The sequence below is a fragment of the Zosterops lateralis genome, assembly GCF_965231275.1.
Source record: "Zosterops lateralis genome assembly, chromosome: 3".
Classification (NCBI taxonomy): Eukaryota; Metazoa; Chordata; class Aves; order Passeriformes; family Zosteropidae; genus Zosterops; species Zosterops lateralis.
In genome coordinates this window covers 39,922,423-39,931,745 of record NC_139764.1, presented here as the reverse complement: position 1 = coordinate 39,931,745, position 9,323 = coordinate 39,922,423, and the positions used below count along the sequence as shown (strand labels likewise).

The window sequence follows — 9,323 nt, the reverse complement described above, 5'->3', positions numbered from 1 at the left end:
TTTTGGCTTTCATATTTTCCAGATTCTGTACTGCATTAGTATATAACTCTGATAAGTATTACTGCATTAGCATCTAACTTCATATAAAGTGTTTGCAAGGTCTCTTCACAGTTTAGTTAGACAAAACAATCCATTTCCAGCCTGAGAACCAAGGACATCATTGCAGCTTCAGGCCCAAAAACTGTAAACAGTGAATTGAGAAGAGCAAACTGGGAGGATGGGACTTCATAACCTGAAGCTGTTATTTGACAATTAACCCCAATATATGAATGGACCAAAATTTATAAAAGTGTGAAAGCATGTGATCCATCTTAAGTGTAGCCTCAGATGGGGTCTTGTACTGCCCAAGGTGTATTCTTTGAAGGCGTTTTAAATAAATACCTACTTTATTCCTTTAACCCTGTCTAGCCTCTGTTCTAGGTAGCCTCTCAAGGCATCAAGGATGCCTGGTTGAAGTGCTTTGGCCTCTTCAGAAAAGCCCTCTTTCGGCAGCCAACTACGTGGCCAAGTGCTGTGTTTGGGGCAGTGTCCAGAGCCCACTGCACCCCTGAGAATGAGACCCACCCCCAAGGAACTTCTGTGCCAGCAGGACTTCCCTCTGCTAGAGCTCAGCTTTACCACTGGAGATGGCCAGGGGTAACTCTAAGTTGCTTTTAATGTTACTGAGATGAGTATTTCTTCTGTCATTTTAATGGAAGGAAGAGAAACAGCTATTTTTAAAAAGTAGGACTCCTTTACGTGATTATTTCCAAGAGACTGTGGACTTCTTCCCCATGGAAAAAACAAATAGTCATACAAAACCCCAAAACTCAATCTTCAACCTTGAATTAAAAGATTTAAAAAATCAATAATAGTAAGAGTTTTTATGAGACAAAAAATTGGAGAACATTTCTTACCTTTTATAGGTTTTGAATACATTTTGGAAGTAACTTTAGGTGAACCAGGCTGACTTGTGTTTCTCATCTTTACTTGATGTATGATGACAAAAGGAGATAACCTTGGTATAGATAGCATGATTTATTCAGAACTGAAGTCAGTGAGACATGCTTAATGTCATTGCAGATTAGCAACCCCTGTGTGTACATTTTTTATTACTTTTGCCTTTTCTCCACTTACCAGCCATCATCTCCAGCTTTTACTTTGTCTTTGCTTGTCTCAAAGTAATGTCCTTTCTAAAGGACAGAAACCAATCCCACCAGGGATTATATTTCACAGCCACATTCTTTATTTACAAGGGGATTTCAGTGCTCATGACTTTTTATACTTACAAGATACCTAAGTTGTTTTTTATAACTTGATGAAATGTTTATAATGTGATGAAATAGCTTTCAATACAGGAATACTTTAATGAGATGGTTTGCAGCAGACATTTTAACACTTCCAGATGCCTCTAGAACTACTGAAGTTTGGTGAAATGTGATTATTATTTCTTGATATAAGCTTTCATATCAGCTCTGCTTATTTTCAGGAAGAAGACATTTTTTTATTCCTGAAGAATGACAGGTTGAAACACTCAATTCCAGGTAAATTGTTTTGTTCAGGCACTAGAAGACCTACCAACCCCTGCAGAGGCAAGAAAAATACTAAAATAGGTAAGAGCTCTTATGACAGGCAAGCAAGCCTCTGACCAGAGTGGGGCTGCTGTGAAAGGTAGGGGCAGATCCCCATCTGTAAGCAGAAGGAGAGCTGTGTGGAGGTTCTGGAGCACCTTTAAACCTGAGCCCCATTTTCAGAGGCAAGAGCAAATCCTGCCTAACTCCATCCTTGGGCACCCATCCAACCACTCAAAAGGAATTTATCAGGAATGAGGGGAGACCTAGATGCCTCTTTTCTTAATATACTTAAAAATATACTCTCTGAGTGGAATAAATCCCATACTTTGGGCACTTTTCCTAATGTCACCTCCTGTATGGACAGATATCATAGCACTCTTCCCGGTCATCTCTTGGCTTTGCACAGGAGCTGGGAATTCATTCAAAACCCTTACTCAGTGCCAGGTAATGTGATGAGGAAGAAAGCTGACAGGACCTACACATCAGTAATTTTATCCAGAACATGGTGGAGAAAAGAGTATTTATGGAATGTGTCTGTGCAGGAGATTCACACTATACAGAAGAAGATAACTTTTCCTGAATTTCAACAGCATTTTAAGTCAGGTACAGGCAATAACTTTTATTCATGTTTGGATTTGTTTTGCCCCAAGTAATGCAAAAAATGGGTTTTTTGGCATTTTAGCCAAACTTACCACATTTGGCTTCCATTTGCCTTGACATTGTTGTAAATTCAAATAATTTCATTCTAAGATCTTCATTTGCTAGAACATAACTGACTCCTAATGACCATTTTTACAACCCTTTGTTTACAGATTTCACTGGTTCCTTCCTGTCATATTATATTCTGCTTCTGCTGCCTAATTTCAAAGCTCTTGCTGCTTTGACACAGCATACCAGTGTTAATACATAACTGATGCATTTACTAAATGGGCAGGAGGGAAAAACAGATGAGCAAGAGCACAGTAAGCACTTGACTGTAATTATCTGTGAATAGGCTTAGGTTAGCAGTGATAATGGCAGAAATAGATTTTACACGTCAGGCTAAATTCATCCTGTGGGTAATTCAAATCATCTTAGTGCCATTACTTCATGGAAATTTCCAGCCTAAATGTGCCCCTTTTCTCTTTGCATCCCCCATTTCTCATTTAAGAAGTAGAATGACACAGCATCTAAAGGTATCCCTTTGCTTTCCTTAAACTTGCAGGACTGTATGCTTATTTTTGGCTTTCTCTCAATTTCCTCCCCAGTATTTTCTTATCCTGGCACAAGATTTCCCAAGGTAGGGAAATGTGCAGCGCTGCCTGGGAGAGGAAGGTAGAGAAAGGGCCGCCGGGGCATTTGCAAGCAGCGGCCTCTGTTCAGCCAATTGTTTTCTGCACGTAGGATTTCGGAGCTGGTGGAGCTGCTCCCAGGCACGTTTCCCTCCCCACGCACTCCAGCCCCCTCCCCATTCCCCCTCCAGAAACAGCAGCTCTCCTTTGTGTGCCAGCACAAGGTGCTCCCCGGGCAGGGGGCTGCAGGCAGGACCCCAGCAGCCAAGACTGCATTTCTTCCACATCCCAGTTTGCTGGGGGGTGGGGATAAGAAGGAACATACAGGATTTTCAAGAAAGAGGAAAGACCAATGCTTTGGGCAGGAAAAAATCTGTGGTTTTGTGGAAAACTCTTTCCTGGCTCCACTGCCTTTGTAGATGGATCTCTCCTGACTCTACTGTTTTTTAAATAATACTCTAACACTTTATAATTGCAGACATTTCTATTATTAGATCTAGGGAAGAACAGAGAAATACAGATTTAAAAAAGTAAATTCTCCATTTAATATTAGAAAAAAAGCATAATCATGGACTATTCTCCCAAATATTTCCAAAGTTGATTAGCTTATGTTAAAAAAAAAACCACTCTTCCCCATCATCTAGTGGTGTTATTCTTCCTTTTGGACCAAGAATATATAAGTCAGCTAGGGAGAAGAATTTTAAAATAGGAAAACAATATTACAGTAGTATAAAATCAAAACATATAGCTGAAAGGAATTAAAATGAAGTGAAAATCCTTTGTGAAACCCACGTTCAGAGATGGCAGAAGCCATTACTCCTTTGGAAGGTATGCTTTGGCAGGACTGTTGTCTTTAGGGGCCGAGAGAGGAAAACTTGCAGGGAACAGACAGCCGGAAAGAATTCTTTATTAAGCAGTGAATGACAATGTGTGCATATGTTTTCCATGCTGAGGACATGAAATTATTTTAGTGTTGTGATAGAAGCCTAGCAGAGACATGATAAGCACTGTGAAACCCTGGGCAGGGATTTAACAGCTCTGGCATGGTTTCAAAGTCGTCAGAAAGTAACCAAAACTTCACAGTTTGAGTTTCAGTGTATGGTGAAATCAGTAGACAACTTCTGTCTCCAGAAAGGAATTTGTACCGGCAGCTCATGCACTTTGTGTGTATTTAGCTGCAGATACCAACTTGCCAGAGCACTTCTCTAGGCAAAGAAACATCAAATGGGTTCTGTCAGAGAGAATGTGACAAACTCATGGCTGGTGGCTGTACCACCACCAGCTGGGACCTCAGGAGGCTGTGTAATGAACACAGGTTTGGGCTTGATTAGAGCCTGGGTTAGGAAATCTTGAAACCAAGGGCCCTGGGAATTTGGTCAGAGTTGGAATAAAATCATAAGCCTATAATGATGTTAAATGATTTCATGTTACTGAAAGATCCTGCTTCTCTTCAGAATAAAATGTGGTTGTGACCATTTTAGTAAATACAGTCCCACAGAGACTCTGCCAAGGGTAAGAGGTAGAACCTCTGTGCTCAAGGGCCAAATTTGATTTATGAACCCATTCTCCCTACCCAGATTACCCATCTGGTTTTCAAAGGTTGCTGACGGAGCAACATTATGCAGCTGTTCCCTTACTACCTGAAGGTGTCTCTGTTGAAATGTCAAATGAAAAACTTATTGAAGAAGTCCATACAATACACAGTGACATACATGGCACCAGAGACAATAGGGTATAAAGTAAAATCTCCCATGTCCTCCCCATGTGTCACATGGCACATCCCTGGCACAGAAGCCATCCTTCAAGTGCCCACAAGCAGTTTATGGCTCCAGACCTGTACTTTGGCCTCACTTGCAGAGTAGTGTGGTCAATGATCAGCACAACAGCATTTGACACTTATTTAATGTAAACTAGTGTCTTAAACCTCACCAATTATATCTATACCTTGTATACGGCATATGGTACAATGACTAATAATTATCAATAATGTAACCAGTACTGTACTAGCGGATAAGCCACACTGCAACCTTATTTTTACTGTTTACATGCTATTTTAGATAAATTTGATATTTCGCACATTAAAAAAAAAAATCCTTAGATCAAAATTACCCTGAGTTCAAAAACCCCAGAGCTTAAAATTAAACCTGATTTTGCAACATGTTAATAATGAAAGCCATAGCATGATGAATAGTCCCACTGAAGCTATTGATCTTTTTATAGGAATAAGGCAAGAGCCAGCAAAATCAAGCTGCAGCATGCACTGAGAACATCACCAAATATGATTTTGCTTCAGCATGTATGCTAACAGCAAGCAGATTATTATAATTTCATGTGTAATACCTATGATGACTGTATACAAAATGAAAAATACACAAATAATTATTATTCCTGCAAGACCTGCATTATGGCTGGAAAGTCTCTGTATGCAGCTGATTAAATCTGACTCTGAGAATGCAGTTCTGCAAATAGCCTTTCATGCAAGACATTCAAGTAATTTTTTAAGGCTCCCTGACTGCTAGCCCGCTGCAGACACAGTTAGTTCAAACTTTTCTTTAGGATTCATTTCATGCCCTCCTTTCCGCTAATATCCCTGAGATCAATCCTTTCTCTAATGAATAGCTGACCTATTCTTCTTTGATTTGCCATTGATTTCCTCCGCTTACCTCCCAACGCTTTGCCTGTTGATTAAACGCTAGACACAGGAATGCCTCAAATTTCTGACTTCTGAGTCATCCTCTCATGACTTGAACAGCTTGAAGCCAGCTTCAGCTCCCCGACATCATTAGTGAAAACTCCTTTTGTTTTTAAACTCTACAAGCAACCCGTTTCTCTCCAAGCTGAGTAACTGCTTGTGAATTAGACAATAAATAGTAGCAACAAAATTATCTCCTACATGCTATGTGATAATTATCGTAAGAAAAGGAAAGGGATACTTTTTCTGAGACAGAGAAGGCAAGCCACAGCTTTCCCTTTTGCACTAGAAGATCTCTTTGTCTACATGCAATGCAGACAAGACCACGAGTAAAGACATCTGCTTATGCAAACTTTTATTTCTGCATGGGGTCCCTCTGACTCCAGCATGACTCTGCATGAGATGTTGGCTTACAAAAGCCGCTCTTTTTTTCTGAAGACACCAGCTTTTAAGAACCAATCCACAGATCCCTCTCTCCAGCTTCCACTTTACAGAGAAAGCTGGATGAAACTGCTTATCAGCACTGCAAGAAGGAGAGCTGGAGCTGATGCTTTGAAAACTTGCAGTGGTATTTCCTTGGAACACAGATATCTTCAGACTCCAACACTTTGATGTCTCCTTCAAAAACAAACAGGCTGACACTATCTCAATTTTCCTGCAGTCCTGATGTTTCTCAAAATGCAGCTTGTTTTCTCTAGGGTGACACACAATCCTAGAAGACCAGCTATATGTGATAATTACTATACTTCCAATTAAGGTAATGGTACCTGACATTCTGTACTATATTCCGATCACGGCTACATTGGGAACATCACCTGCATATGACTCACAGTTTTCTTACTCTCCTACTCAGATTCTGTGTGAAGGAAATAGCCCTAGGGATTCTAGTGTGAATGATGAGGAGAGCAGGTTAAGGTGGTGTGCCACAAAGCACACTCCTTGTCTCCACAGCTCCAGACATGGTGCTTCCCTCCTGTGACAGCTAAAACGCCTTGTCACAGAAACTGGAGCCATGAGTTTGTAAGCTACTGTAACATTTTCTTTTTCAAATGATCAAAACCTGGAAGAATGCAGAAACTGAGAATTCAGAGCTGTTTGCTAACATTTCAAGTTCTCCACTAGCTGTCAGAGCACGACAGAAAGTCCTACTGTGACCAAACTACTGTGCTGGCTCTGCTGCAGGCTTTAGGCATGGTACAGGGCAGGTTAAATAAGAACAGCTTCAACAACAGACCCTAAACTTGGGCACTAGATTCTGTGCCCTTGCACTCAATCCTGTAAATTCATGCTGGAAAATAAGTGAGGAAGAGTAGGTAATATTACAAGATGCTGACCCAGCACTGGCTGGACCACTCCATGAGACAGTCTAATCCACCAACACAGCAGACCACTCTTACAGGGAAAAAAAAAAAAAAGTATTTTCTGTCCATTTAGTGAGATTGACCAGTCTAGCAACCTGAAGTGCTCCAATGCTGGCTTAAGGAAGGTGCTACAGCCATGAGCAAAGGGAGTGGAGGAGACAGAACACGGTAGAGAATAGAAATGGACAGTGTGACATGTTTCTGTGGACAGAAGGAAGATGTCATGCCAAGTTAGCTGCCCGTGAAACCACACATGAGGCACCTCAGAACAGCATTAGAAACAGCTGGTGTGCTGTGAGGGCAACCACGTAGACGAGCCTCGGCTTAACAAAAGGACAAGCCAAGAAAGACTTCAGCCATTGGGAGCTGCCTCTGTTCAGTTAGGACCCATAGCCCTGGAACCATTCCTGAAATGAGGTGCCTGTCCAATTGCTCAGACAATGAATAAGATACCAACCTTTTTTCTCGGAAGTTGTTGTGGCATGAGTTGTTCCCTCTGCTCACAGAGCAGCCTCACTGTTACAGTCCAGCTGGGAAGAGGCAAAAGTAAGCTGTCCTCTTTATTATCCATGCCAGCAAGCTATTCTCCTGTCCAACCTCAAATGCAAGATTAAAACCTGGGGGTAAGTACAGGTGACCCCTGCTCACATCCTCCTGTCAGACCAGCAAGTCAGGCTCAACTCTTGTAGTTCCTCCTGGGCAAATATATAATTTTTTTGCTATGGAGTTGTGCAACACTGTGCAAAAGCCTTCCCACCTGCTCCCCTTGCAGCCTGGGGCCAGCCCAGCTCCCATGCCGGCTGCATCCTCACATGCAACTGGATATCAGGGGAAATTGAACAACCTGCTCGTGAGGGAGCAACTCAACAGAATTTGAGATGATGTCTGCCTTCTTTCAGAAAATTATTACATTAAAAAGCGTACATACAAGAGGGGAACAAGAGGGTTTGTGCCACGCGTGCAGCACAGCACGAGCACTGCGGCTCCCAGCGCCCCAAACTCCAGGCGGGGATTTCCCAGATCCGATCCCGACTCTGACACTGCCCTCTCCCCTGCCAGCACCGCCCAGCCAACCTGGCTGCGGCACCGGCACCGAGCTCCAGTGCCTTGCTGTGGTCACTCTGAATTGCAAACTTCATTGCTGCCGGTCCGGCGGGCTGAGCATCCACCAAAACCAAAATCGCCTGGGCAGCTTTCCCCGCACACACCGCCCGTCCTGTCCCGTCCCGCCCCCGCAGCTTCCCTTCCCTTCCCTTCCCCTCCCCGTGCCCGCCCCGCCCGGCCCCGCCCGCCGCTCTCCGGGTCCGGCCGTGCGCCCGCCGCTCTTCCCTGCGCTGGATGCTGCACCGGCCGAGCTCCGCGCCGGGGGCTGTCCCGCGGTGAGTCCGCGGGCTCCGCTGTCCGAACGGGGCCAGGGGGTGTCCCAGGGCCCCCGCGTTTCCCCGGGGGCAGCGGGGGGCAGGCGGGCGCGGTCCCGGTGAGCTGCCGGGGGACAAAGGCGGGGCGCGGGTGGGAGCGGGGGCCGCGGGGCGCCGGCTGTGCCCGGGACCGGGGCCAGGGAATGGTGGTGGCCGGGGAATGGTGAGGGCCAGGGAATGGGTGGCCGGGGCTGCGCTGCAGAAGCTCCGAGCTCCGGCGGCCGGTCCCGCCGCGCGGCAGCGGCTGCGAAAGTGTATTTACAACTTTGTGTCCGGATGGGCGGTGCGAGCTCGGCCGGAGCGCTCCCGGCGGTGTCACGTTATCGGGGGTTTTCCCATCGCAGCCGCCCCGATGGGTGGGTGTCCCTGAGTGCTGGTGGCCGCTGCTCCCGGGCGGGGACAAGGTGGGGACAGGAGGGAGGGGGGGGCTCTGGAGGAGCCTGGAGTGGTGGTCACTTATCCGCCCCTCGGTGTCGTGCACAGAGCACCGGGCCGGGGGTCCCGCCGGTGCCGCTGATGGGGCGATGCTGGGGCGGGATCAGCAGCGCGGCCGGGGACACCCGAGGTTTCTGGCTGTGTCCCAGGAGCTCCCGTGGGGCTGGACGGCGGCACGAGTGTGGGACGCGTCCCAGCTGCGCTCCATCGGCTGCCACCTGCCGAGGGACAGGTGCCCAGGGACACGGCCCCGAGGTGTATCACCTGGGCCGCCTCCTGCCGTGGGGCAGCCTCGGGGACATCTCTTGGGGCTGGTCCGGGTGCTGTGACAGCCGAAAGCGACTTTGATGCGCCCGGACGGGGCGGGCCAGGGCAGGAGGAGAGTGGCCCAGCAGGTGTGTGAGCGCGGGAAAAGGGGTGGCCCTCAGAAAGGCAAAAGTCGCCATAGAAAGGCAAAAGTCGCCATAACTCCTTGTTTCTCCACCTCTTGGAATTGTGTTTTTTGGTAACGATTTACAGGGAAAGGCTTTGGGTTTCCTGTGCTGAGAAGTCGTCATCGTCTGCACTGAGAGATGTTTCTGTTGCTGCTCAGC

At 46.0% G+C, this 9,323-nt stretch overlaps 1 protein-coding gene across 1 annotated transcript in view; it reads left to right on the top strand.

The window, feature by feature from the left end:
• The first annotated feature begins 8,181 nt into the window (after window positions 1-8,181).
• The window catches only part of FRMD1 (FERM domain containing 1), a 40,333-nt gene continuing 39,191 nt past the window's right edge, over window positions 8,182-9,323 (top strand). The window contains exon 1 of the mRNA XM_083857274.1: window positions 8,182-8,256. The gene's annotated coding sequence lies outside the window, so the exon portion shown is untranslated. The remainder of the gene's footprint in view (window positions 8,257-9,323) is intronic.